The 22,546-nt window shown below is 41.4% G+C and overlaps 1 protein-coding gene across 2 annotated transcripts in view; it reads left to right on the forward strand.

The window, feature by feature from the left end:
• The window catches only part of EPHA7 (EPH receptor A7), a 1,106,961-nt gene that overhangs the window by 402,547 nt on the left and 681,868 nt on the right, over window positions 1–22,546 (forward strand). The gene's annotated exons all lie outside the window — the stretch shown is intronic.

Here is a 22,546-nt window from a genome sequence, read left to right on the forward strand (position 1 = left end):
CTTTACTGGAGCAGGCATTCTTTAGAAACTCAAAAAGCAGGCTTGTTGGAACAGAATTACAACAGCATTAAACAGCATGTATTGTCTGTGGATTAGGACAAATACAGAGTGAAACAGAAATAGCAAGATAAGAAAGGGCGTTATAAAGCCATTGTGCAAAAAGATGGATTCTTCATTGAGTGCCTTGAATCTAGATGCTGATTAGTTTAAGTAAATAAACACTGTTTTCAACTGCCCAAGTGGATTAGCATGGTTTCATCAGCAAGAGAAAAGGTGCCCGTAATGAATTGCTGTGATATGGTTTGTTCAAGTATTCCCTAAAGACTACTCCACCCCCTTGATTTAATTTTCCTGGTAACAGAGTGACATATATTATTCTCTGTTAACATGTATCATAATATGATGACTGTAGTGTCAGGAATAAAATTAAATCAAATGTCATCCCCACAAGTCCTTTTATTTCTAATGTATTCCCACCTGAGCTAGAGCAAAATTTTACACTGCTCTACATTCTCAGTGCTTATGTAAAAGAAAATTAAAATGCTAATAAGGATGATCCATGTAGTGAAGACTGGCCATAACTAGCTTTGCACAGCACAGTAATTTAAACCCAGAAAAAGAGCCTGTTGCACAGCATGAGCTCTAATCATGAATAGCTCACAGAAGTGCCCTGAATTTCACCGTCATGACCAAATTCAGTTTCTAATTTAATTTGGCTGCAGCACAATCCTGGAGATGTGTGCCATGCCTTATTTTTATGTTTGAAAGTAATGACAGATGGAAAATGTAATCTTGTCAGAAAGAGCATGCTTACAAGCAGTAGCAGAGTGTGCCTTCTGAAGTACATGTTAATGTTACTTAACTCTAGTTATATGCCAGATTGGCAAATGTATCACTGAGGAAACTTACAGTGCACGCAGAAATACACACACACACACGCACATACATGTATGTATTAACATATACATTTACATACACACATAGCAAGATCAACAAACTGCATTTCAGGACATGCATACTAATTATGTGAATTTAATGTACACATCATCTAAAAAGCTTAGTCTGGTTATGCCATTCAGAAGTTCATGAAAGTCCTTTAGAAAACATAATACACATGAACATGTGATAACAACTGCTTGGCAGATACAAATTCCTTATTATCCATTGGTTTTCAGTAGTTGGTGAAAAGTATCTTTCATTCTCTGACTGTAATATCACACTCAAATTATTCAGACATAAGCTAAAATACCCATCAGTCACAAACAAGAAGGACTCCTATCTCTACATAGTAAACCATTTTCCATCTAGTAATAACTGTTCCTCCTCTTCAAACTTAAATATAGCCTCAGGATATAGATATGGCTTTTGGATCTTTTTTTAGATTTTGCTGGTGGAGATGCACTAAGACAGTAGTACTAAGCAGTTTACATTTTGTACACTGAACATGTATAGAGATAGAGGACTATGCAAAACAAAAAGTCAAATAATATGTAAATCATTAAAATACTGGAAAAGTTGGGTGACATATTCTTTTGAAAAAGGCAGTCCTGAACTGCTTAATACAGTTCTGCTATGTAATATCTTCCAACACTGCTATTCATGTAGACTGATAGACGCAAACACACACCCATCAGTAAAAGTGCAGTAGTATCCTATAACTAACTGCATGCAGTTGTCTTGTACATACCCCCTTACTAGTTTTTTAAACTGTTTAAGGACAAATAGATGCAAATACTTTTTTCTATTAATTTTAAATTTCATTTTTTATTTATGACTCTTTTTTTCTCAGTGATATATTGCAGGTGGGAATATTGAGGATTAATGACTCTTTCAGTAGCAACAAACATGTCTGTTCGGTCATTCCCCAGTACCACCTCCCCTGTTTTGCTTATGGCATACACATGGGTGTTTTCTACATTTTATAAAATGACTCCAGATAGGTCTTTGAGGCAAAGATTAAAACTGAAAATCTAGTCATGTATTATTTTATTTTATTTATCCTCTGATAACTGGGAAAGTCTGACTGAACCAGTGGCCCATTTTCAATGGAGTCCTGGGGAGTGAAGCTGCACAACAGATTCAAAAGCATTTAAACAGCAGTTGAATAAATATATACAACGGGAGAAAAGCCATGCAACAGATTAAATATTTTAAAATGAGTTCAGGAGAAAGGCTCCACAATAATGCACAGACATTTTACTAGAGCTAATAGGTAATTATATACAAGTGGAGAAAATCCCCACAACACATAAAAACACAGATTGAAAGACATTTACAGAAATATTAAGAATAAAATATACACTGCAAGCAGCATGACACACTGCAGAAGTAGATACCCTATGTCAAGCAAATTAATAAATAGTTATTCAAAATATTGACTATATTTCAAATAATGTATGGAGCTCAAAATAATAGAGCATTCTGAAGCCAAATTAAACAGAGGAATAGAATGAGACGAGAGGTAATGAGCAGGAGGGAAAATTAAGGACATATAGAGGGAGTTGATTATTATTTGAAAATGAGAATGTTATGAAAGGACACGAGAAGAAAATAAATAGCAGTGTTGGCTGAAGATGTAGAGTAGCATACATTAGTAGCATGATATCAGTAAAGTGAGAGCTTCTTTTGATGTTAATGGCTGGAATGCATGGCTAATGCCCAGATAAGTGAATCTCTTTCAATGTCTTTTAGCTATTTACATTATTAGATTGTGTGTGTGTGTGTGTGTGTGTGTGTGTGTGTGTGTGTGTGTGTGTGTGTGTGTGTGTGTGTGTGTGTGTGTGTGTTGGGGGGGGTTGGGTGTGTATGTGCGTGTGTGTGCATATGCTTTATCTATGCACACAGATTTGTTCATGTCCGAGTAAGTAGAGTGCTCTTAGGTTATGGCTGAACCTCCTTCCCTTATCTTGTAAGAGAAAATTACTGTGAACAACTTGGTGAAATCTGCCTTACATGGTTGATAAGTGTCTGTAAACTGGAATGCAGAAATTACTACTATAGCAAATAACACAAATGTGTGTGATCTCATGGACTCCACTCCCAGTAGTTTGTTAGAAATCCATTAGTACCACATTAAAGTAATTAGACTGGTCTGCTAAAACTTTAACTTGCTCATTGGTAGAATATTCTTCTATGTGCCTTATATGTAGCTTTATTGAATTGTGTCAAACCCAAACACACATTGTATTACGACTTTAGAAGTTATGACATTTACACAATAGTAAATCATTGACTTATGGAATGCAGATTGCCTCAGCGGATAAGAAAGACTGCAGGCAAATTGTTTGTCTGAATTTCTCACCACATCATAGGAACAGTATATATGTCTGCAAAGTTGTTAGACTGTGTCAACCTGTAACATCAAAACAGATGTGAGAATAGGATTTATTAGTCTAAGAGGGAGGCTCTGCTTATTTAGGAAGACAGGGATCCAGGAATGGATGCAGAGCTGGATCATGGTCAAATCGGGCCCTAGACAGGGTAAAGTATCAGGCCCCCCAACAACCATCCCAGTGCCTATTACTTACCTGTTTTTCCCCAGTTATCATAAAAACTGTTCAGACCTATCAATGTGCCTACTGTTTTCTTCTTCTACAATGATTACAGAAATTTGGATTTAATTTAAAACTTTTACTTCAAATTTTGTAGTACAAACACTGATATCCATTTGCTAAACAAACAATACAGTGTCACAGTGAAAACAGACTTAGCATGAAGAGTAAACTTCTCTGCCCTTGAAACTCACTTTCATTGAAAGACATTCAAAGAAAATATATTTGGACACTGATGGATTAAGTTTACTTTTGGGCTGTTTTCAAACCATAGGCTCCTTGCACACATTCTAAGGACGGTGCATACAAACATGTGTTCTTTGATTCACCTTTCTGATTATATTAATTATATATCTTGTATAATACAGGATCATTGTTAGAATGTTTTGCATTTGTAGTTTTTAACATTTTTCCAGTAAGCAAAGAAACAAAATGTATGAACCAATAATGACAACACTACACATTTCAGAGGATTTCAACCATAAAAGGCCACTTAAACTTTTGTCATTACAGTCTACCAATATCAGCCAATATGCACGATCTCTGCAGAAGTAAAAGTAATCTGAATAATTCCACATTAAAGAGATCTATAACTAATGAAGAGGTTGCTTCCGGCAAACAAATTTACATTTCAGTGTTTCATCCACCAGTTCAGTGCCTGCTGCCCTTGAAAAATTAATTGCCAATGTTACATTAAAAAAAAGTTAGTAAACTGGTAATATTGCAGAAAGAAATGGCTGGCAAACTGACAAGTTCATAGTTACTAGGCATCTTATCCAAAGGAGGATGCACTCAGGAGGGGGGCATCACCATCTCCCTCTTAAAGTGCACCACAGTATCAGCAATCCATCAAAATGATGTGGTAGTAAACCCACAGTCTTCTGCACCAGAGGCAAGTATGCCACTTGCTATGCCATTAAAATTACTTTCAAATTGTATAGCACAAACATTATGCCTTTTGCGAAACAAAACAGTTGCACAGTGAAAACAGACTTAGAATGAGCAACAGTAAACTTCCCTTTCCTTGAAACTTGCGATTCCTTGAAAATGCACTATAACTCACTATTCCTTGAAAATGCACTAAAACTCAATTCTTTCAGCAGTCTGGTAGATGGTGTAGAGGATTCAAGTTCTTGTCTCTACTGAAACTCATAATTCCTTAAGCAGTCTGGTAGTTGGTGTAGAGGATTCAGTCTCTTGTCTGCTATAACTGAAGTACAGGGTTTGAGCCTGAGTAAGGCAATTGACTAACCTGCCCCCTTAACTAGGGGCAGTACACACACACATTGCTAGCTTTAATTCCTGTGCATCACACATAGAGCAAGGAATGTCTAGTTTAAATTCCTGCCCATCTCTCTCATACACTAACAAGAGCAAAATGGGTTTACATTGACTTGCTTGCATCGTATTAAAGATGCATGCATTAATGCAGGGTGTGTGTGTGTGTGTGTGTGTGTGTGTGTGTGTGTGTGTGTGTCCTCTTAAAGAAGAAAATACTGCCACTTTAAAGAAGAAATGTTTATTTATTTTAATTAATTAAAGAGTCATGTTGATACCCACTTGCCAACAGACCCCCCCATTCCCCAGGTCCTAGGCAACTGCCTAGGTCATTTAGTTCTGGATCTGGTTCTGAATGGTCGAGTAGTACCTGCATGTGGTTTGCTTCTGACAGGAATGTGAACAGACCTGGCATTAGGCATGCAGCTCTATGTCCTACAGGTCACCAAATTGTTGAATGCACACTACTCACTGAAAATTGTGGTGAAAATACTACATTGCTACTCAGATTCCAGAATTGTCCCTGCAACAAAATATCTGAATTCACTGATTTGCTGATTTTTGGGGCCCTTACAGTTCATGTTCTGCCTATAAATTCCAAAGGTATTTATAATTTTGTCAGTTTATTTTAAATTAGTCATCAGCCAGGATAAGGAGAGCTAATGAATGCAATCATATTTAATTTCAAAATATGTGCAGTTTAATGTGCCTTGATTTCTTTTGAATTTACAGAGATATGTATAACCATGAAATATATTGCTTCTGTTAGAAGTGAGGGAAAAATATTCTAGAACTATTTCATATTCACAAATGATGTGATATGTCAATCCCTTGTTCTGTGATGTAAAGGGATGAAGCCCTGACTACAACCAGGACAGTCTGATTTAGATTAGCAATTTCAGTACTTGCAGGGCCGGGGTGAGTAGGATTTAAATGAATGGCTGCTGCCAGCACACCCTTCCTGGGTGGAGGAAGGGGAGGAGGTGGGCCACCAATTCATGACTCCTATAGAGAGAGAGAAAGAGAGAGAGAGAGAGAGAGAGAGACAGAGAGCAGTGGGTGTTAGTAGCCATGGAGAATGTGCCTGCTGAGCACATGATTCCTCATGCAAGTGTACTGGCTGTGGAATGTAGCATGTGAAGGCACACTTCCCACACCAGGCAGCAACAAGTGGAGCTCAAAAGAGCTACCACAAGGAGAAGGTAGCTCCAAGAGGTAGGAAGTCAATCTGATGCAACTGGAATCTGGCTTGCTCCTGTCACCATATGGGGAGCAAATGGGCTGATTAGGCAGACTGGGCAAGTATGAATGGGCGATGGGATTTTTGTCTATCCTGGGGCAGTCAGCTCATCCCGTTGATGTAACAAACAGTCCACTGACTCATCTGGTGAAGGAGCAAAAATAAAAAAATATATATATATATATAGTCACTGGTCAGGTGTGGTGGAGGAGGAAAAAATACCATAGATATTTTGCAACTCAAGTATAACTATCAACTGTGATCTGTTTGAGAGGTGCAATCTAGCCTGTTTAAATGATGGCTAAACTTTTTAGTTAAGAGCATGAGTTAACCCAGTCCTCGCTTGCAAATTTCTTCCGTTCAAGTCTATTTCCTATTAGAATTTCTTCCTAAGTGAAGTTTTTAGAAATGTGTCAGGCTAAGTTTCACTCATTTTAAAATAAAACTTTGCTATTTCATATACTACTTCTAAATGAGAGTTGTAATAAAATAGAATCATCGCATGTGTCATGTGAATATTAAAAACTATCACCTTTGCTGTGATCACAGTAGACCTTTGGCTGTGAAGACATTGTCAGTAAGGATGCTAGTTAAAGCTGCATCATGTAGAGACAAGAGTTCATTTCAGCTCAGCAAGACAAGAGATGAATCAACCAGTATAATAAATGAAACAATGTGTGTCTTTTTTCACATTCACATTGGTTCAGTTTGGGTTCAGTTTTAGTAGGCATGATTTTGGATTTCATAGTTTTGATTAAGTACTGCAGAAATATAAAAACTTTGCAAACTGCCACTGTTTGCATCCACTGCGCTTGAATTAGTTTGGTCTTCTGTGGGATGGATTTTTATTCAGTAATTAGGAGTCTAATAGTCTGACCTTATGTTATAATCCTTTTTAGGTGAGAAAAGAGGCAGTGATTTTAAAAACATGAGTTGTATTGATGATGCCCACTGACAGCCTTCCTCTGCATATGAAGGAATTTGCAAGTCCAGACTAGTAGCTTTTGTTATCTTAATGTCTAAAAGTGTGTTTGAAGAGCATTAATAAGAAAGACCATTCTAATGAGAGTTTTGGTTTATACTAATATGGTAACGAGGTGTAAACACTTTTATTCCTCTGAGTACCATTGTAGTTTCATAGTACCTTTCATAAACTGTCATTCTACAACTGCAGTATGAAAAACCGAGGACTGTTAAATGAAAGATTAAGTACTGAGTATCCAGAGGCATGTTATAGAATAGTATACATTTCTGATTAAATATGCTTTGCTTATGATATTTTTCTATTTAGTATTTCGATAGTTGAGTTATTGTTTTATTTATTTATTTATTGCTTCTTGGCCTTTTGGCTAAGAACTTTAGTGCATACCTCTCAAACTCATAGAGCAAGGAATCTGGACAAGGCCAAAAATAAAGGGGAGGGGGGACAAAGGCCTAAAAATAGGGAAATATTTTAAATATTGCTCTTATAAACTTGCAAAGTTGTTAGAATAACTGGTTTTGTGTTAGCTTTCACTTTCTGAAGGATATGAAATATGCAACCCAAATTTCTGTCATTATTTAGTGACTTCAATCCCAAGTGGTTTGTAAGATAAACACATATTTTATGAGGAACAAACAGAAATACGAGACAGAAATATGGACATTCTGCAAAACTCTGAATGTAAGAGGTATGCATCTGCGTGTCTATTATTTTTATCCAGTTAATGGGCTGTATATATGTGTGTGTGTGTGTGTGTGTGTGTGTGTGTGTGTGTGTGTGTGTGTGTGTGTGTGTGTGTGTGTGTACACACACACACACACACACACACACACAGTCTTATGTATGTAGGGTGCATTTATGGTCACTGAGTCACAAATTGTCATATTACAGTTCATTGATTGGTTGGTCTTATATTGAACTTATATTATATTGTACTTTTGTGAGAGAATTGTGCTGATTGGGACCTGTCTTGTAAAGGGAGGCCAGTCTAGGGCTTGGAGTAAGTATCCTCATTGGTCCTTTTGAAGCTTATTACATTTTTTTTCAAGTTTTTAACTTCTTCTTCTTCTGGTATTTAGACCCTGTTTTTCTGCTTATTTGCGAGTCGCACAGTTGTATGCCAAAGCCGAACAGTTAACTTCAACAAATTTTGCCTAAAACCCAGGCAGAAATATCCATCCACTTGAGCTCCTGCATGATCGATTCTGAATAGCCACCCCTCACAACAACAGTCTTCAACCTAGCATTATGGAGAGTATCCTTGTTTCTTCTGCCAACCTTGTTGAATTCAGTCTCCTGAGGCAGTGTAGTAGTTGCCTCATGTACACAGACAACCCTCTACTAATAACACACTCTAGTACAGAGCGCAAAATATGTATTTACACCAAGAATCTAGAATCCATGTTCTCTCTCTCACACAAAACAGTAACACGGAGAAGGCTGTCAATTCACCCACCATTACATATGCTCATAGTACCACTACTCATACACATAGTATGCATCAAACATGTAAATCCACATACGTAGAGGTTCTCTCAAAAAACTTACCTTAACACCAGAGACCTCCAAAACACAAGACTGCTGCAACTAACACAGTCCCCACTACACCCATGGCACATAGCAACACCAGTGTCTCACCCACCAAGCCAGTAAGGCGTAACATTCAAAAACCAAAATTTCTTGTCATTGAAGACTTAATAGTGAGACAGACACACAGATGTCCCACTCACCAGGTTGGACAAGGAGAAAGTTACGGTCATCTGCCTGTCCAGTGCCAGGATTAATCAGATCACGCATCTCTCAGCAACAAGTACCGTTATGACTCTATCATAGTTCATGTTTTTATGAATGACCTGAGATGTACCTCACTGGACTATATGAAGAGAGACATGGTTGAGCTCTCTGAGTATATGTCCCAGGCAGGTATGTCGGGAGCCTTGAGCACTGTACTACTTTCACCTAGAATGATGCCATAGTATAAACAAAAAATGATTTTTAATAATTGGCTCAGTTTTTGGTGTCATTCAAAGGGAATCCTCACTGTTTTGCCAGAGATGGTTTGCACCTGGCACCTCTATGCTTCCGGCGGCCATTTTTAGGCAAGGTCTCAAACAACATTACCGATGTCAAATTAACCAATCAGAATAAAACAAGGGTCATGCTGCTAAATGTTAGGCACTTAAGCCAAAAACTGCACTTCCTGCAAGCACTTCTATCACTTGAAGATGTAGAAGTCTGTGGAGTCACAGAAACCTAGTTCAAGGCATCAGAGAGTACCCTGGCCTTAGAAGGCTACCATGCCTTCCAGACCTTTAGACCACAGAGTGAATGTGTGAAAACCAAAGGAGATGATGGTTCAATCTATATTAGAGAGAAATTCACCTCCTGTCTAGTTAGACTGGACAACTCCATGGAGTTACTGCAGGTCCAGGTTATGGTGGGTAAGACCCCCATTCAAGTCATAGCCAGATGTTCATCATGTTTCACTGTTACAGTCATCACACTTGGGTTATTTGCCTGCAGGTAGCCCTCAGTCGGCCTGAATACCAGAGTCTTGAGATTTCTGCGTCAGATGCTGTCACCTCTTCCATGACGTCAGGTCATCAGGGGTATAAAACATGCAGCCGATGCCATTACATCAGTTTTTTTTGCCGAGAAGGAGCCCGAAGCAGAAGCAGTTTGCAAGTGCTGGTCGGCCGCTACCTGAAATTTTCATTTTTCAAGTTTCAAACATGAAGTCCTCTACAGCTAAGTACCCCATTGGGGATTCTTTTTTCTTGCTCTAACCGATGTCAGAAAAAGTTAACAATTGTCTTGCCTGTGGAAAGCAAATACCTCATAGAGATTTTCATTCTTACTGCATCACCTGTTTAGGCCCAGAACATGACGTCTCTCGCTGTCGGTTTTGTGCCTTGTTTAATGCCCGAACCATTCATCGTTGGGTTATATTTGTAACTAAATTATTTCGCTCCCGTTCTCCGTATTCCGAAATGGCTTTGGTAAGCCATCCGACTACCGATCTTCCAAAAAAGCGCAAAGACAAAGACAGAGACAGACCACATAGGTCAAAAACTGGCAACGATGCTTCCGTTAAGCTAGTCACCAGTCTACTGGTACTCAGTGAGGCGCCTTTGCAGCCCCTGATGCCCGCTTCTACAGATCCGCAGGCCTCTGCTGAGACCCATTCAGAGTCCGGTATGCCGCGAGATGCTTCTTCAACTATGGAACCTATGGATGTCTCTACCTTGGATGGGTCCGGAGCCGCTGTGTAGGCACCGGCTTCTGAGGGTGTATTCCGACCTACCGATATTCGTATTAAACCAACAACTTCTTTTTTAACTAAAACTACTGAGTTTCTCAGGCCAAGATTTCATACTACACCTATAAAACCGACGTCCAAAGCGCATGCTCAAGCTCCCATGCCACAAAAACAAATCCTTAGAATGGCTGACTGTACAGCTCAGCAAGCTCCTGCCTGGTGCCCTGCAAAGTTCTACAGCAGCAGAGAGACAAAAGAGAGACTTTGGAGTGATTAAGTATCATTTTTCTGCATTTTCTTGCTGCCTTTAGCTAATTCCGCCTAAAATGCTGATTTTCTAGAGTTTCTGTGATTTAAAAAGCTTGTTTCAGCTGCATATTGTACTTATTTTACTGCCTGCACTTTAACAAAGTTGTTTTTGTGTTTAAATTACCTGTTTAATTGTGTAGGCTATACACTCAAGTGTGATAGCCATTTCTGTGCATTTAAAGTGTGTTTTTTTTATCATATCTGCTTTATTTTCTGAAAAAAAACAAACAAAAAAAAAATACTTGTTTTCCTGCCATTCTAAGCTAGTATAATTCAGTTTTCAGGTTAGTGCTAAATTCAGGGCTGTGTTACACGTTTCTGTGTTTGCCCATACCTTACTTGGATAGAAGGAAGTTTCTCTGTTCACTGTGAGAGAGGGTGCTTTGAGCAGCCTATCTGTTCCTGGAGGAGTGGTTTCAGCCCAGAAATTAGTAGTTTATTTGCCATTTTGGGCTAACTTCTATCTCTTTAATTTCCCTGCTATAAAACCCACATTTGCATGGATTGGATTTTGCACTAGCATACAGCTCAGCAAGCTCCTGCCTGGTGCCCTGCAGAGTTCTACAGCAGCAGGGAGACAAAAGAGAGAATTTGCAGTGATTAAGTATCATTTTTCTGCATTTTCTTGCTGCCTTTAGCTAATTCTGCCTAAAACGCAGATTTTCTAGAGTTTCTGTGATTTAAAAAGCTTGTTCCAGTTACATATTGAACTTATTTTACTGCCTGCACTTTAACAAAGTCGTTTTTGTATTTAAATTACCTGTTTAACTGTTGTAGATTACACACTCAAGTGTGATAGCCATTTCTGTGCATTTAAAGTGTTTTTTTGATTGTATCGGCTTTATTTTCTGAAAAAAACAAACATATATACTTGTTTTCCCACCTTTTTAAGCTAATATAGTCCAGTTTTCAGGTTAGTGCTGAATTCAGGGCTGTGTTACAAGTTTCTGTGTTTGCCCATACCGTACTTGGATAGAAGGAAGTTTCTCTGTTCACTGTGGGAGAGGGAGCTTTGAGCAGCCTATCTGTCCCTGGAGGAGTGGTTTCAGCCCAAAAATTAGTAGTTTATTGGCCATTTTGGGCTAATTTTTATCTCTTTCATTTCCCGGTTATAAAACCCGCATTTACGCAGTTTTGCGCACCGGGCAGTGCTGGTTAGCTAAGATATAATTATTTCCGACTCCACAAAGTCTACTCTTCAATTTTTCCCTTGGAACTAAACAAACTTTCAACTTAAGCACTCAATCCATTCACTTCTCATCCCGACACTTGCTCAAAACTCATAGCAAGCACTAATAAACCTTAGCACTAGACCCCCCTATACTGTAGAGAAGGACAATGCTGTCTATTCGACCTTACCAGCCAATCAGTAAAACAGTTCACTGTACCTATCCAGGCATGTCCAAAGGGCAGTTTCAGGTGTACTCTCCGGTCCAACTGGTGAATCTAGGCATTTTGAGGCAATGTTACAATTGCCTTATGTACACAGACAACCCTGTCCTCCTTCCTCCAAACACTAACACATGCGAGAGATGCAATTATACAGCCAAACTGGAGTCTAAGCTCTCTCAACCCAAGAATGGACCAGGCAGTCAAGAGGAGAAGAGAATTACTTACATCATACCACCAGTCTCACATAGACCTATGATACCAGCACTGGCAAAAAACACACATAAATACATGAAAACGTACTCGGAGGCTCTAAATAAAAATCTGCAAAAGCAACAGAGACTTCCAAAGCAGACATCCAAGCAGCCTCCATCCCCCCCCCCCAACACAAACCATGAAACACACACTTCACAAAACCAGTGTGCCATGCAGTCACAGCCCTTAAGGCAAAATAACATACCCAACACGCTAGTAATAGGTGACTCTATAGTCAGGCACACTGAAGTCCCACTCACTAGGCTGAACAAGGAGAAGGTTACTGATAGCTGCCTGTCAGGTGCCAGAATCCGCCACATAACACAAGCACTCAGGTGACTCCAAAACAAGTACAAATATGACTCTGTCATTGTCTATGTTGGTGTGAATGACCTGAGCCGTACCTCCCTGGACTACATGAAAAGAGACATGGAGGAGCTCTCTGATGACATAGCCCAGGCTGGTATGACCCTGACTCTGAGTAGCATCCTGCCCTCACCAAGAATGATACCATGGTATAGAGAAAAAATTATCAATTTCAACAATTGGCTAAGCTTCTGGTGTCATTCAAAGGGGATCCAGTGTCTGTCAGCCTGGGATGACATGCTCGACAAGCCATGCTGCTTCGCTAGAGACGGCTTGCACCTGTCACCCTTAGGCTTTCGAATACTGGCCAAGGCTCTTGCCACCCCCATAGTGCCATTTTTAGGCAAGGCTGAAAAGACAAACCCACCGCCATAAATAGCACAAGTAACAAAAAACTGAGGGTAATGCTACTCAATGCCAGAAGTCTAAACCTCAAAATGCACGCACTCGAGGCACTCTTCAGTATGGAGAAAATTGATGTATGTGCAGTAACAGAAACCAGAGCACCCTAGCACTAGCAGGCTACAACTCCATACCATACATTTTGGCCACAAAACCCAGACCAAAATACAAAAGGCAGGGGAGTATCCATATTCATCAAGGATAGCCACACATCCAGGTTTGTGGCACAGCATGATGCTTCAGAGATCATCCACATGAAACTAACAATGGGCAAAACTGCTATTCAAATTATAGCTTGCTACAGATCACCCACCATGTCCCAGGATCCCAACTCCACATTCCTGGAAACACTGGGAAACATAAAGGTCCTAACAAACACCCTGATATTGGGTGGTTTCTATTACCCAAACATTAACTGGGAGAAATACTCAAGTACAAACTCCCTTGTCCAACATTTCCTAGAATTTATAAACTCAAACACCCTGGATCAACTGGTTAAGACCCCCACCAGAGGTGACAACATATTGGACCTGGTCATCACCAACATGTGCGACCGGTGTTCCACACCGGAGGTTAACCTCCCCGCTGATTAGATTTGACCATAAACTAATCACTCTGGATATCCACATTCTGCCACCACCCCCGGTCAAGGAAACCACCATGAAAAACTTTTCAAAGGCAAACTTCACATTACTTAAGTCCGAGGTGGGAAGTTTCAAAACCCCCATGCTAAAGGATAATGCTGTCCAAGCTGCAAAATCCTTCACTAATGCACTCTATGGGCACCCACAAGAATGCATGGATCGTGCTAAACCAAGACTTACTCCTCCAAGAAAAGGAAACCAGTTTGGTGTACCCCTGCCATAAACAAGCTATACAATAGAAGGAGGAAACTAGTACAGAAGGGAAGACATCCCTGATCAGTATCAGCAAGAAACTACATTCCCTCATAAAATCATCCAAGGCTAGCTTCGAAAGTAAAATTGCCATGGACTCCAAAGATAACCACAAGGCATTCTTTAGCTATGTCAAGAATCTAAGTGGCAATTCTCAAATCTGCTCGGAGTTAGTGCAGAATGGCACAAAATACACTGAACTGACCGATATAGCCAACTTCCTGGCAGACAGGTTCAGTGCAAACTTCACCCCCCTCTCACCTCCAAAAGGGCCCATAACTATACCAGAAGAATGTAGTGCCCCAGAAATCACAGACACTCAGGTTAAAACAGTCCTCTCCAAAGCCAAAACACAGCATCAATGGGACTGGACGGTGTCACAGGCTGCGTCCTACACGAGCTCAAAGATGAACTAACCCCTCACCTAAACACACTGTTTAAACTAAACCTCTCCACAGGCAACATGCCCACAGAGTGGCACACAGCAACGGTTATTCCACTCCACAAAGGTGGAGCCATAATGGACCCCGGGAACTATCGCCTATAAGCCTGACTAGCTTGGTCTGCAAAGCTATGAAGCGCATCATCATGGATCTCATTAACAGAGACATTAAGAACCTCCAAACACTGGACCCTACCCAGTTCGGCATTAAGGGCAGATCATGCCTCCTAAACCTGGTTGACTTCTTTGAGACAGTTACCAAGGCTATAGATGAGAGAAAGGTGGTCCACACAGCCTACCTAGACCTCGCAAAGGCCTTCAACACCATTCCCCACTCAGGTATTATAGACAAGCTCACCAGTCTGAACATAAACCCCTACATCACGAGATGGGTTGCCAACTGGCTCATGGACAAAACCCACATGGTAAGAGTTGCAGGAGCTAGGTCTGACTCTAAACCGGTTAGAAGCGGCATTCCCCAAAGCTCAGTCCTAGGACCCCTCCTGTTAGGCATATACTTCTTAGAGGTACAGGCAAGCACAGGAGGACTTTGGCTGACCAAGTTCACAGACGGCTGCAAACTTGAGGTTATAATTGACTCTCCGGCTGACACAGACATCCTCCAAAAGGATCTCACTGAGACAGATACCTGGTGTCAAAACCATGGCCGCAATCTAAATGCCAAAAAGTGCATAGTCATCCTCTTTGGAAAAAAAACAAAGTACCCACAAACTACCACATAGGTGGTAGCCCCCTAAATACAGAAGATGTAATAAGGGATCTGGGGACCCAAGTAGATAGTAACCTCTCCTTTGATAATCACATTGCCAAAGTGGTTAGAAAATCCTTCTCTGTAGCCCACCTAATCACAAAAGGGTTTTCATCCAGATCGAAAGAGGTCATTGGGCCCCTCTACGCATCACTCATCAGACCCATCACAGAGTACAATGCCCCATTTGGGATGTACCTTACAAGACACCTGCAACAACTGGAAAGACCACAGAAGTACCTCACCAAGAGGATCACTGGCCTCAAGCAGATGCCCTATGCAGCTTGACTGAAGAAACTCCCGCTGTACTCGGTTGCATACCGCCTACTCAGAGGTGATCTCTGCCTGACATACAAGGCCATGTCCAACCCAGAATTGATGGACATGCTCCATCTAAAGAAAACCATATCCCCTCGAGCCACATGCTCCAGTGATCTAAACCTCACCACAACAATAAACAGGACATGTTGGAGGGATAGATTCCTATCCCAGAGACTTCCCATGCTCTGGAACAAGATTCCAATCTACATTAGGCAGAGCTTCTCACTAACCCTCTTCAAGAGAAACCTTGACGAGTGGATGGGAAACAGAAAGTTTACCCTAGGGATCACTTCAGTGGCTATGCTGGACAGAGGCACAGAGAACTAATCTAAGGGGGCGGCGAAAGCCAGCACATTTTGGATAGGCTTATAAATGCCTTCGGGCAGATAGCCTAGTACCTACCCCTGAACCTATGTACCTATGAAGCCCTTATTACTCTAATTAGGGGAAGCCAGCCTACCCCTGCTAAAAGACAAAGAAATGAATTTTCTTATGATTCTACAGACCAGGAGTCCAATGGCTGACCCTTCTGATTACCAGGACATACCCTTATCTCCCTATGAGGCTTCAGATGCAGAAGAATCCATTCCCTCTACCTCCACTCCAGAGGATTTTTCTTTTGGTGAAACCTTGCATTCCTTAAGAGAGCATTTCCACTGGGAATGCCAGGACTATCCTCATTCCAAAAAGAGACTCAGGGAATTTTTAGATTTGCCTCAGCACAGGCCTCTAGCTATACCCCCCTGTCCTGGATATTGTAGATGAGGTCTTCATGGAATCCATTCTTACTCTAGGCACTTTATACCACCAGCTCCTAGAAAACCTGACAGGTACTACAGAGTACTTGACTCTCATAAATTTCTCTGTAAGAATCCTACTGCGGATCCAGAGACCATTTCCCAGGGACCTAAAGGCATTAAAGCTACTACAGCCAAAAACCCTACTCCTTCAGACAGGGATTCTAGAGCTTTAGACAGATGGGGTAAGAAGGTATATACCTCTGCAACTCTTGCCATCCGGGCTTTGAATTGCCAGTTTCACATGTTGAAGTACCAGCAACATATTATGGAACTAATTAAACAAAAAATGGTGTTACTTCCATATTGTGCAGAAAATAAAGATTTACAAGAGTTAATGCATTCTGCAAACCAAGTTAGTAAACATACTCTGCGTGGATTTGATGCCTTAGAAGCATCTTGCAGGGCTGCTGTTACTGGGTCTGTACTGAGAAGGCATGCTTGGCTGAAGGAACAAGTCTTGCCAGACCATGTCAAAGCAAAATTACTTGATGCTCCATTAAATCAGGATTGTTTGTTTGGCACAAAAGCAGAAGAAGTTCTTAAAAAGATGGAAGAAAAAGCTAAATCTATGCAAACTTTCAAATATTTCTTACAGGTGCAGCCACCTAGATTCAGTAGGCATTGGCCTTCATAAAAATGGTCCTTTTCAGTCCCTCCCAGGCCTTTTCAGTCCAAACCCAGGGGAAACAGACCCACAAGACTACAGTCTCAGGGTATGCAGAGATCTAAACAATGGAGTGTTCCCACCTCAAAAACATGGAGTAATAAGCCACCCCCTTATGGAAAAAGTTCACAATGACTTTACAGTTATCCTTCCCATGCCCAAGTACTTGCACCTCTAGGAGGAAAACTCACCCTTCTTGCAAAAAACTGGATGTCCATTACTCAGAACTGATGGGTTCTAAACATTGTATCCCAGGGATACAGATTCTACTTCCAGTCACTGCCTTCCTCCAAACCAGTGGGCAGAGGTTCAAAAGCAAGTACTTTCCCTTCTCCATATCAGGGCTATTCAACCTGTTCCAGTAGAACAAAGGGGACAGGATTTCTACTCCAGACTGTTCCTGGTGCCCAGAAAAGAGAGCTCTTGGCGCCCTATCCTGGATCTAGCAATTCACACCACTTTTCTGGTGGTCCCAAAATTCAGAATGCTTACACTGCAACAGCTTCTTCCTATACTAGCCAAGGATGCCTGGTTAGTCACCATAGACTTAAAAGAAGCTTATCTGCACATCCCCATAAGGGAGTCTTTCAGGAAATATCTACATTTCAGGGTAGGCTGTATGCATTATCGGTTCCCTGCACTTCCCTTTGGCTTATCTACTGCACCCAGAGTATTCACAAAGTGCCTGGCTCCAGCCATTGCATACTGCAGGCAGAGAAATATTCAAATTTACCCATACTTGGATGATTGCCTGATTCAGGCGGACAGTCAGGAATTACTAATTCAGCACCTGGCATTTGTAAAAAGACTTCTAACTTCACTGGGATATGCCATCAACGAAAAGAAATCACAACTGGTGCCCAGCCAACAATTTGTATTCCTGGGAGCAAGCTTGAACACAACTTCCCAGATGGCATTCCTCACTCCAGAAAAGCAGGTCCATTTGACAAACTATTTCAAACTAATGGCCACCAAAACCCAACTATCTGCAAGGAAAATATTGCAAGCCCTAGGGTTCATGGCCTCATGCATTCTGCTAATTCCATATGTAAGACTGCATATGAGGAAACTTCATTGGTACTTAAAAAGTCTCTGTTGTCAATATTCTCAAGATCTGGAAACAGTTATTCCTATCATACCTTGTCTAAGGGCAGAGTTCCTTTGGTGGGCAGAGGCATGCAACCACAACAAGGGACATCCTTTCACTCAACCCCTCGCCGCCCAAACCCTGACAACAGATGCATCAGACTATGCATGGGGGGCGCACATGGCAGGCAAATGCATTCAAGGCAAATAGAGCCCAGAAGACATTCCCCTCCAGATCAAGCAAAAAGAGTTGTTAGCTGTACAGAATGCTCTGACAGCCTTCAAATACCTTATCCTTCCAGGACAGCTCCTGATAAAGACAGACAACACCACAGTTATGTGGTACATAAACAAGCAGGGGGGAACTCATTGTTACATGCTCTGCAGGTTAGTCATGGCCCTGTGGAACACAGCCTTGAGCAACCAAGTGCACCTACAAGCTAAATTCCTGCCAGGCAAGCAAAATTCACTGGCAGACGACTTAAGCAGAAATCTACTAGTCTCTCACGAGTGGAAACTTGAACCCAACACATTCAAACTTCTAACCCAGAGGTGGGGAACACCAGAGGTGGACCTTTTTGGCTCCCCTCAAAACCAACAATTGAGCAAATTTTGCACCAGGAAGTCTCACAGCAGAGCCTGAAAGGCGGATATCATATCCATTACATGGGAAAACCTCTCAATTTATGCCTTTCCTCCTCTGCCCCTCCTCTCAAAAGTACTACTCAAGATCAAACAGGACAGGCCAAGGGCAATCCTTATTGCACCAGACTGGCCATGCCAGCACTGGTACCCACTCCTATGCAGTCTGACAGCAGTACCACACTGGCACCTACATCAGACTCCTTCCCTGCTGTCTCAGCAGGAGGGACAGATTTTGTATCCACAACTACAAACCCTAAACCTTGAAGCCTGGCTTATCCCCTGAATACACCACCAGCATCTCTCAACAAACAGGTGCTGGACATCATCCTTGAGGCCAGAAGGCCTAGTACTAGGAAATCCTATGCTGAAAAGTGGAAAATATATTGTTCTTGGAGTCAGTCTCAAGGAAAGGACACAGCTGTGCCCACCTTACCTCAAATCCTTGATTACCTAGCAAAGCTGCTCCACAGAGGTCTGTCCTTCTCATCCATTAAGATTCATACCTCTGCCATCTCAGCTCATTGTAATACTGAAGCACCTCTCCTTTTTCACCCTCTCATCAAACAGTCCCTGAGAGGAGCTAACAATTTAAGGTCCCCTAGGAGAGCTCCCACCCCGGCCTGGGACCTTAACTTTGTAATGGAGAAGCTCACACTTCCCCCTTTTGCACCTGCTGCTTCAGCAGAGTTAAAATTCCTCTCTTTCAAAAACAGCCTTACTTCTAGCTATTACTTCAGCAAGAAGAGTATCTGAGTTACAGGCAGTAATGGTGGTGGAGCCCTTCGTTATTTTCCATGCTGACACGGTTTCCCTCAGGAATAACCCATCCTTTATGCCCAAGGTGGCATCCAGTGTGGCTTTAAACAAATCTATCCATTTGCCAACCTTTTTCCCTAATCCTCAGAATAAAGGGGAAAGGATCCTGCACTCCTTGGATGTGCACTGACAGCTCAGGTTCTAATTTGACAGAACTAAGCCTTTCAGAAAATCTGACCAGCTGCTAGTCAGCTTTGCTAGAGGGCAGAGGGCAAGGGCATTTCGAGGAAAACCATTTCCAAATGGATAGCACACTGCATCCATTTCTACTACAAACACCATGGAAACCTACCGCTCAGAGGATCTGACCTCATTCCTCTAGAACTATATCAACCTCCACAGCATTTCTCAGGGGAGTCCCTACCAGGGACACCCTGGAAACTGCAACCTGAAGTTCTGTACACACCTTCACCAAGCATTACCACTTACCTATTTTTTTTTTAAATCCAGAGCTGAATTTGCTACAGCAGTCTTGCAAGGCCTGCTAGCCAGCCCTAACACTTCTTGACTGCCACCACCTTTCTTCAGCTTTGGGAATCTACCCAAGTGTGATGACTGCAACAGTGAAACATGAAGAACATAGCACAGTTGTGTACACTTACCATAAATGTAGATGTTTGAGTGTATTCACTATTGCAGTCCTGGTTTCCCTCCCTCCAGCCCCCTGACTTTCTCTATCCTTTCTACCTATCCTCTTTATGGCCATTTTTTATGGCAGGAGTATTTACTTTTTACTGGAGGGGTTCCACACCATGTAATAGCTTTCTATTTTGGGGGCTCCTGACATCTGGGGCAAGAAAAAGTGATGTAATGTTATCAGCTGCATATTTTATACCCCTGACAACCTTACGTCATGGAAGAGGTGACAGCATCCGATGCAGAAATCCAAAGACTCTGGTATTCGAGCTGAGTGAGGGCTACCTGCAGGCAGATAAACCAAGTCTGATGACTGCAACAGTGAATACACTCGAACATCTACATTTATGGTAAGTGTACACAACTGTACTTTGTAGATCCCCCTCCATGGGTTACGATGTCCATAAAGCCTACTTGACCAAACTGGAAACAATCCAAATTTTACCGAACACACTGGTTATGGGGGATTTCAGATATCCTACCAGCAATTGGGAAACCTTCGCTAATGCAAAAGTTCATTGACTTTGTTAATTCAAATGGCCTGGAACAAATTGTCCATACCTCAACAAGGGGAACAAACTTTCTGGATCTGGTCCTCACCAACATATTAAACAGATGCACTGTGTGACACCCATGCACTGGCCCAGCAATCAAGGAGCCTCAATCCTCACCACTAACACAAGTGAGGGGAATCCATATAGGGAAAGGATAATAAATACACACACAGTAAACTACAATTTCCCTTAAGATCAGACAGAGATCGCAGTCAGTCTGGGGCTGGTTTCTCCCTTTCTCTCCAGGTCCCCAATAAGACTCCCCACTAGCACAGCTATAGGGTCCAGATCTCAGCCTAATGGGCAAGCTAAAACTTCCAGAACCCTCTCTGTCCAATCAGTGCTTTTTGTCCCTGCCCAAGTAGCTGACACACAAACACTTTGAGATAAGAGTTTATACAACCACACAGACACTCCTGGAGAAGGCTGGCACAGGTTCTCCAGCTGTGCTCCTTTTACCCAGATCATACGGTAGAAATCATTGCCACCACCCAGCTAATATTTATCAGCTACTGAAAGGCCCTTATGAAAGGGTGTCCAATTATACTGTGCAATATTATTATCCAAATAGTAAGTGTAACCAAACAATCAAGACTTATTTGGAGTGACTTGGTACAGTATCACTATATACATGCAATGTACTCCTAGATCTTAAATTATCTCTACACAAAACATCCACAGTTGAAAGGTTTAAAAATATTTAATTTGTTTGTGTCTTTCGACTTTTCCCGGTTAGGGGTCGCCACAGCAGAACTCCGGTCCGCTAATGATAGGTAGTGGATTTTTACGTACCGGGTTACCAGCCCTGACACACAACCTTCAACGAAGGCATGCCCCATTCACGTATGCCTCCACGCAGAAGACACTCTAGCTGAGAATCGAACGGGACAACGTCTTGCTATGAGGTGACAACGCTACCCCAGCACCACCACCGCAGTGTTAAACACAAGACAATACATCTTACTACACAGTGCTGGTCAAGAGTTCAGAAATCACAGAGAAATACTTAAAATAATACAGTAGAAAAGTTCTGACATCACAGAAAAACAAACCAGTCTAACCTTCCTATTTCCTAGCTATATCTAAGAGAAACACAGTTCTAAAATCCTACTTACATATAGGTACAGGCAGAGTAGTAAGTTGGATGTTCTCAAGACAAATTCTCCAATGCTCTCATTATTTATTTCCTTAAATTGATAACACAGTACTACTGATTCATTTCAGATTACATTATTTCTTTCTGGTTCCCAGGCTAACAGACTTTCAGAGGTTAACAACTTTTTTGATCTTGCAGCTGGTCAGGAACCAGAGCAATAAAAGAAATTATACATGCAAATTCTAGCCATTAACTCTGGCCTCAAAACAATAGGCAAAATGCCTTTATCTAGACATCTCGGCTCCGACTTTTGACATCAAAGAATTGACTTATCAGTTTTGTTACAGCAAAGTACACTGTTACATTTTTGCAGTTCTACATTTAACACCATTTTTTTCCCATTTAAGAGAACAAGCCTGTAGCTTATATTAATATTTACAAATGACAGAATTCTCTATAAAATTCTATCTGGCTAGGCTGGCAGCCTTCTCCTATCCTTACACATCTCCCCCCTGGGGAACTCAAGCTAGTTTTTCAAGTGACCCTTGAGAAACATTGCTTGAGAGGGTTAGGTCTATCTGAGCATACTTTAACCCCTTCCCTGTCTTGAGAACCCATCTGCGTTGCCATTGCTAATCCCACTGTGGTGCTGCACTGACATATCATATGCTTGCAACACTAGGCTCCATCTTAGCAAATTGGCATTTTGCTGGCTGTCTCTGTGTAACCATGTTAGGGGTTGTGATCTGTCACTACAGTGAATTTTCTTCCCTACAGATAAGACTGATGT

Source organism: Protopterus annectens, chromosome 1.part0 (genome assembly GCF_019279795.1).
Source record: "Protopterus annectens isolate FY-2018-M chromosome 1.part0, PAN1.0, whole genome shotgun sequence".
Lineage (NCBI taxonomy): Eukaryota > Metazoa > Chordata > Ceratodontiformes > Protopteridae > Protopterus > Protopterus annectens.